The 8063-nt window shown below is 47.4% G+C and overlaps 1 protein-coding gene across 4 annotated transcripts in view; it reads left to right on the forward strand.

The window, feature by feature from the left end:
• Window positions 1-7719: 7719 nt before the first annotated feature.
• The window catches only part of PDCD4 (programmed cell death 4), a 20401-nt gene continuing 20057 nt past the window's right edge, over window positions 7720-8063 (forward strand). For 3 of the 4 annotated variants that reach the window (XM_026851232.1, XM_026851235.1, XM_026851236.1), the window contains exon 1: window positions 7720-7900. The gene's annotated coding sequence lies outside the window, so the exon portion shown is untranslated. The remainder of the gene's footprint in view (window positions 7901-8063) is intronic. The other variant, XM_026851234.1, reaches the window with a different exon arrangement.

Below are 8063 nucleotides of genomic sequence, written 5' to 3' on the forward strand. Positions count from 1 at the left end.
AGATAGCAAGGTGTTCTTGGCAGCAAACTTTCACCTTGAGCTCAGGGGGCGTAGCCACTCTGTTTTGCACACCTGTGGTGGGGGACTAGGAAAAATTTGTCTGTTTGTATCACTGCTGAGATGTTAAAACGAGTTTCACAGCAGTGCTATTAGGGCTTTGTAGAGGTCCCAGCTCCCACAGCGTGGGCACGTTGGAGGGCAAGCGTGCGTGTGTGCATGTGCGTGCATGAGCAAGACTTGTGCTGCCTTGCATGGACTTTAGCATTAAGCAGCTGGCAATCAGGCTTACTTTGCCAACACTACAATCACAAGTAATATTGTTTTGGTGTGTGCCCAAGTCGAGTTTCTAACCTCCTCATTTACCCCGGTCATTATTATTTCCCATCGCGCTCTGTAGGCATGAGCTGCAGTGATGAGCTTGCTGAGCCACTGGCTGCATGGAGACACGCAGGGACTGGTGTTCCCCGAGGTGCCCTTGCCATGAAGTGTGGGGTCTCTGGAAACAAGGCAGGCCTTAAACAGGCGTGCTCATAACAGATTTGGCTGAGTAAAAAGAAAGTACACTAAGACCAACAGGAAGAGCAGCCCAGGTCTGCCGTGATGTTAATGGGCATCAGCACCACTCTGGCTGGGCTATTCCAGTGGTTATTTCCATCTAATTACAACTGGGAAAGATTAACTCAGTTAGGCAGGATATGCTAGATATTAGTCTGCCAAGAGATCAGCAAGGCAGCCAGGATGCTGTAAATGATCCCAGAAGCATTCTCCTTCCTTTTCTCTCACAAATGAGCCTGGTTGGGGGTAAGGATGGGCGACAAGGAGTATTTTAGTGAGGCAGGGTAGGGATTTGGTGTTGGACATTCCCCTCCTGTGCCAGGCACAGAAGGAAGCTCAGCTGCCTCAGGGGCGCACAGAGAACTGACAGGGCCATGTGTGACTGATGCCAGGCTGTGTATGAAATGGACCCAAGAGGTCTGAAATAAATTGGGAGGACTGTGTTCATGGGTATTTCTCACCAGCAAGCTGATGTCCCTCTGACTGCACATTTGTAGGCTGTGTGTTACCTGCTCCTCTGCTTTTCTCTTCCTGCAAGGGTGGGTGCTGATTCACAAGCTGATGCTGTTCAGCCATCAGCATGTCTCTTCCCAAATCCCCTCTGTGGGGTCTGATCCCAAAACCAGCAGTGTGAGTCTGGTTGAATCAAGCCCTACTTAAGCCTTAAGGTAAGTTAAGTACCTGTTTAAAACAGTATCAGATGCAAGCAGTGCCTAGAAGTGTGAGAGCGCTGAGCTATGCCAGCTCAGTGAAGTGGAAAGAAAAACTGAAGTGGAAGAAACCTGTCAGAAATACAGTAGGGGTACGTTCCCCCTAGGAGCTGCTCCATCTCTCTGCACTCAGGGCATGTTCACACCATGGCAAGGAATGGCATGAACTCACCTTCACGAATTACTTCTTGTCAGCCAAGCAAAGTGGGAAGTAAATTATGTTTGCTTAAACTGTGCAGGTGGTCTAAGCGAGTGGATGTTAGCTCAGAAGCAGCAGGGCAGGTGTGTGCACTGGGAGTTAGTGTGGGTCAGCTGATACACAACAACTAGCGCCGCTGTGGTATTTTGATTACTTGTGATTGTGTGAACATGCCTGAAGAAGCAGAGCAGTGCTTATGAGGTTTTTGAAGCTCATATCTGCTCTTATTTGGTCCTGGAGGCTTCCAGCAAAGACCACCCACTGAAACAAAGAAGAATCATTTTCCTGAAATGCAAAGGACCAAGACATGTCATATTCAACCTCTTTCAATGACTTTCTATGATCTTGTGGAGCCTCTGAATTCCTCTTTACCTACAAGAGGTTTACTACAGTGCAAAACAAGTTCCTGGAGCAAAGACACTCCTTTCTAAGGGGATAGGGGTTGTTGAGGCTTCAGATCTTCCATCTTTAAAGAGTAATGCTTCAAGGTGAGTTTTCATAGGTGGCTAAAATAATCTTTTCCCACCACTTTCCTCATGTCAGCATTTCTAGAGCTCCAGTGTGTTGCGGCTGCTATTGTTATGTAAGGATTTATGAATGGCTGCAAAGTTCAAAGACATATTGGCAACCCTGATTCTAGAAAAGCCAGGAGTCAGCCCAAGCCCTGCCCCATTTCCCAAGAAGAAGTTGTTTGCCAGCTATTTCTTTTCCTAACTTTTTTTTTGTTAGCCACAAACTTTAGGATCTCTTTATTCACCTCCAAGTTTTTTGAGCATTTAGCAACTAGTTTTGTGTTTTCAAATCTTTCATCCACAACCTAGAGGGCTAGACACATACTTTGTTTATAAATGAAAGTTACAATTCCCTTGTTTCAAGGAGCTGGGATTTTAGGATATATTCCCCACAGCATAAAAGTTGTGATAAAATCACAGGAGTTGCCAGCAGTGCACAGAGTCTCCTCTGTCTGGAAGAGGAGGCATTGGACTGCAGCGAGCTGCAGGCATCACTAGCTACTGTCATGTTAGTGAATCAAATAAAAATAACATTGTGGTTAAACATCAGCTCTGCAGGCCTAACTAAAGAAGATAACCTCATTGCTTGCTTTCTGGCTGCAATGCTTCACAAAAGTGCTGCCTCTGTAGTCCTCTGGATTAATGTTCACACTCAAGCTCTCTGTCCCCGAAGGTCCCTGCAGCCCTGGCAGAGGGCGTTTAAAAGTATAAAGCTCTCTCTGGGATGCAGAGGAGGCTGGTGCCAGCCAGGCACCTCCTGGGACATGTGGCTGTGGCTGCTTCCAAACTGGGAGCATTTCAGACCAAGAGATCTGCCGTTCTTCCCTCTCGTTCCTCTTCACTGTTGCTTTAATTTCAGCTTCGTGCTGCCTTTCACGTAGCCCCCCTCAGCTTGAATCAGATCCCTATTGTCTGTGTTGTCAACACAGCTGTTTAAATCCCTTCCCCCAAATATCCCCTCTTTCCAGAAAGCCCCTTTCTGCAAGGGCCAGGCACTGTTCTGAGTTTGCAGCTTTTTGTAGGTCCTGGGCTGAGCTCAGACTCCTGTTTGGACCAGCACGAGACCAAAATGGAAACAAACTCAGGGAAATCCTCCACTTCAGCAAAGCCTGATGCTCGCTGCCTGCGCGCCAGTGGCTGCTGCAGCGCTCCAGCCTGAGACTGACGGGCAATGCAGAGTGAAGCGAATGATTAGCGTTATTAAAAATGCTTTGCAATTATACAGCACCTTTTCATCTAAAGATTTCAAAGCTTTGTAGCATTCACACAAAGTTACTTATTATCCCCGGCATTTAGCAGAGTCAGGAAATGCAGGAAAGCAGCTAAGTGACTCGCCTGAGGTCATGCAATGCAGTAAGTCGGCGTCAGAGGTGGGAACTCGGCCCCGAAGTGCTGACTCCATGGCTCATGCCCCAGTGCAAGGACACACCTTGCCTTCTCCTGTGCCACGCCAGCTCCCTGGGGGGTGCAGAGATGGAGGAAGCACTCGGCCCACCTGGGGGGTCAGCACAGCCTGGACAGTGCTCAGGAGGCGCCTGGACGGGAGCAGCATCCACCACTCCTAAGTGCTGCTCCTTCCCCCAGGAGCCCAATGCACACCGCCGAGGGGTTGCTGTGGGATCTGTTGCGCCTGAAGCTGCTGTCCAGCTTGCCATGGCACAGCGTGGCCGAGCCCACGGCACCCAGTGACCCGGAGGGCAAGGCGTGGTGTGATGCACCCCTGGGCTGAGCATCGCCACTGCAGCGCCCATCTCCAGCACACTCCCTCCAGCCCGCTGACCGTACACATGCAGGAAGACTACAAGAACCTTCCCAGACAGGGGACGTCTCTAGAGACACTTCAACCTTGACACCCCAGAGCACACTACGCAAGAAGTGGTGAAGACCAGGGGTGGTTTTGCTTATATCGGCACAGCCCCGTCTACAGTGAATGTCCAACAGCACCATCTTCCTCCAGACCTGGTGGTCCAAACCTTCCAAGGAGCTTGGATATATGTGCAGACACCTGCCAGGAGATCAGAAATACATTTTTAAGATGTTAGGCTCTTTGTCTGGCTTAGCCAGCTGTGCTGCAGGATACACTGGGTGCCAAACCTCCTTGCATTGCAGCAGGAGAGCTGAAAACGTCAAGCCCTTGTACATTGACACTTCTCTGACTTCAGTCCAGTGTCAGGACTCTGGGACGGTGTGTCAGCAGGGAGGAAATCCAGAAGGAAGAGTGAGAGGAGAGAGAGAGAGAAAATAAAAGATGTGAAACAGGGTGAAGAGAAGCAGGTAGACCTCTAGATCTCACTGATCGGGAGAAGGCCTTGACCTGGGTCTTTTGGCCCTGGTGAGGTAAAACACATTGTTGGTGTTTAGCACAAAAGGTGACTTGCAGAGTTTTATTTTTAAGCTAAAAAACATATTTCTAAAAAGAGCAACTAATCGACTTCTGCTCTTCCACTGTGTTGTTTATTTTTACCCTAGAAGTATCAGGAAAATCCACTTTGGTCAAGTTTTTTCTAGGAAACTTGAGATGCTTCAGGTTTTTAAATGATAAACAGTACCGCACTTAAAATATGATATCCTTGTGATCAAGGCAGGTGTGACTGATAGAGCTTCAGACTCCCAAGGGATGTATTTAAATAAATAACAGGAACTAATCCATATAGTCAGCTTTCCTTAGGAGCTGGGGGATTTACATGTCTAAACTTTACTGCAATGAGACTCCAAGACTGGGGATAAAACTCCAGTTAATTAAGTATAACTTCACTGGGGATAAAACCAAGGCAAGGGGAAAAACTTGAAGACAGAGACTGCAGTTGAATGAATTCCAACCTCAAAAATGATACCAAAACCGAGCAGTTATTACAAGGAATTACTTTAAAAAGCAAATAACTGATGGGGTATAAAAGCTATGTCTCAAAAGCAAGTCAGAGTTTTGACTTTTAAAGGATATTAATAAAAATGGGAAAATGTTTTTCCTGGTTGTATATGGCTGAAGAAAACAGGGAAAGAAAAAGAGCGATTACATGGGATAGAGGTTAATGTGTGTTAGGTATGCGCAAAACCCAAACTCGTACTTTGCCTTAACTTTCACTGAGGATGTTAATCATGTGACTACAGATGAGAAAGCTAATGGGATAGGGGTATGGAAATGTTCACGGCCAGGCTAGAAGCAAATCTCAGTGCTCCTTCCTGCACTGAAGGCAGAGGAACGGGCTAATCCACATGCCAGAGCTCTGGAAGAACTGGCCTGATGTCTTTAACAGGTCCCTCAGTCAGGGACAGGAGCACAGTAAGCCTGTACAGAAGAAGTGAACTGATCTGGACAAGAACAGGCATGAAGGTTTCAGCTTAATAGTATATGGAAAGCTTCAGAAAAAATGGTGAAGGGAAGGCTAGCAAAAGAGAGAGAGGTAAATGGCATGAGATTAAATGGGTTTATCAAACCTATCTATCTTTCTTGGGTAAGGCAAGCTGCAAGCCATTTGCTTAGTGAAGGAAATGGGGTGGATCTCACCTATCTGGACTTAAATTGCACATTTCATATGGTGCCATGTGGAAAGTTCTTAAGAAAAGGGAGAAGTGATTTAGCACAAGGTACAAGAGACCTGCTGTGAGAGCAGCACATGGCTGTCAGGCTAGAGGGCAGTTACCAGGGGAGCGTTAAACATCACTCCTGGAGATCTGGCAAAGTGCTTTTGTAAATGAGCTTGGCACTAATGTTAACGGAGAACTGGTGAAATTGCTGATGACAGAAAATATGAAGCAACCTCAGGACAAAGGAGGCTTGAGATATTACACCCAAAAAAATAGTCAGCAGCAGAAAGTGGCAGTCACAGGCACAAACGGCCAAACCATTTCCTACAGTCTAGCTGGCAGCTCACACTGATCACCAAATAACTGACTTGACAACACAGTGGAAAGGAAGCAAGAAATACAATCCCAGAAGGCAGCAGGAAAGGTGCAGCGAAGGCTGCAGCGAAGGCTGGGGTGTGCTCAAGGAGAGGGTATCTTGCTTCATTTTGCAAAGCGAATGCCGAGAGCAGGGCGATTTCTCTGCGCAAATACTCCCAGGAAGGGAGAGGGAAGAGCTGATGGTGCTAAGGGCCAGTGCGGGTACAGAACAGATAATCAAAAAGAGGCATTAGACATTTGGGTTAGAAGAGCATTACTAACCATTTGACAATGTGGTTCTGGAATAGCTCCCCCATTGCAATTGTGCATGAAAAATATTAAATCACTCTGAGGACAGAACTTGATAAGTTTATGAAAAGGATTATATCACACAGTGCTTGTGATAGAAGACCCGGTAGCAAAGAAGTTCCTGGCAGTCCTATGCACAAAGGTAAATATTCTGTAACCCTCTGTCAATATAAATATGGAGCATGTGATTATACACACACAAAAAGCAGGCACATGATTTATTAATCACGGGACCTCAGCTTGTCAAATAATAATTACAAGGCAATAACACACCTTGTTTTAATAAATTGCTCCCTAAGATTTTCTCCCACAGTAAACCTGTAGCAAAGGACAATTACTCTGAGGTAAAGGCAGTGCTTTGTGTTTCTGGTTGTTAGCTTTTAAATGAACTCACTGTCTGGAACTCTTAGATCAAGTACTCCCATTTTTTTTGCATATTTCACAAGTTCAGCCCTTTCCAGTAAAGCATCTTTTCAGATGCATGATTGCCTTTTGTTAAGGCAAGAATGAACAGATGACATCTGCAGCACAGAGGAGACATGCCTGGAACAGTTTTACAAAGCAAACCCAATTCTAACGCTTCTGCCAGAAGGGTGTACTCAGACACATGAAGAGGGAAGGAAGGCTTTTTGCCTTTTCGTGCCATGTGAGGGGCCAGTCCTGGAAAGCCACGATAGAGACAGCAAAGATGTAGTTGTGAGAAGTGTTTATCCAAAGCCATCGCAGTGGGTGACACTTCAGTTTCCATGCTCGGGCAAAACCCCTCCACGCCCCCAGGGTGCCCAGCCTCGACAGGCACTGCACACACAGCGCAGCCCCGTTCCCAGCTCACCGGCGGAGCTCTAGGAGGATGTTCAAAAGCAACTCTAATTACTGAGCATTAAAAAAAGCGAAGGCGTGTTTTAGTATCCTTTCAACCTGGAGCTGACTCTGCCTGATGAAGAATGGGATTGCTGTGCTTGCAGTTCATTTTATGAAGGCACCTTTGCAGAAGATGCAAAAGTAAAAGCAGGCTGAAGGAAGAGAAAGCAGAAGGCCAAGAGACAGGCAACTGAACAGAGCAGATTTAACAGATATATTTTTGCTGTCTGCATTATGTGTGGAAATTTATATTCCAAGTGACACAGTAACAGACTCGATTGTAATCAAACAGCACTGCTGAGGTGTCAGGAGCACAGATGCTGCCTATCGAAAATATTTAAAACAGAAAGTAAAACTTTGAAAAATCCGCAGCAGGGAGCGCAACGAACGTGCTCTGCGATGTTTCTAACCCAACACAACTCTCTGCTCTTCACTGCTCTCTCTGGTGCCGAGGCCGGGCGACTTCACATGAGTCACCCCAGCTACAGCTCAGATAAACCTCGATGAAAAAACCAAAGGCCGGCAGCGAACTGGCCCGGGCAGCCTGGAGACACGGCGTGTCTATTGTGCACCAGGCATCGGACTGGGGGAAGGGCTGCTCCACGCGTTTTGGGGAACTTCAGCCAATGGATTCCTCCCCTGGGTGTTACGGGAGGGCTTGGCCAGCATGTGAGAAAGGGAGGGGAGAGTTTGAAAACAACCCAGCAGGCTCTAAGGAAGGAAGGCGGCTAGAAAGTGGCCTGCTCGCCTCCGTGCAAGCATTTCGCTGCAGGTGATCGGTGGCGATAGGGGTGGAAGCGCAGGAGGGGCCCGGTAGCGGCCGGCGGGTCCCCGCTTGGCGCAGTCGGCGTGGCCGGAGGTCCTGGGCGCAGGTAACCCCCGGCCGCAGGTGTCGGGGAGCGGGCGTTGAGCTGCGCAGCCTCAGACTGCTGCCTCGAGCTGCAAATTGGCCAGAAACGGTCGAAAGAGGGGCGCTTTTTTTTTGCTTTTTTTTTTTTTTTTTTTTTTTTTTTTTTTTTTTTTTTTTTTTTTTTT

The sequence above is a fragment of the Athene cunicularia genome, assembly GCF_003259725.1.
Source record: "Athene cunicularia isolate RWA chromosome 6 unlocalized genomic scaffold, athCun1 chr6_part1, whole genome shotgun sequence".
Lineage (NCBI taxonomy): Eukaryota > Metazoa > Chordata > Aves > Strigiformes > Strigidae > Athene > Athene cunicularia.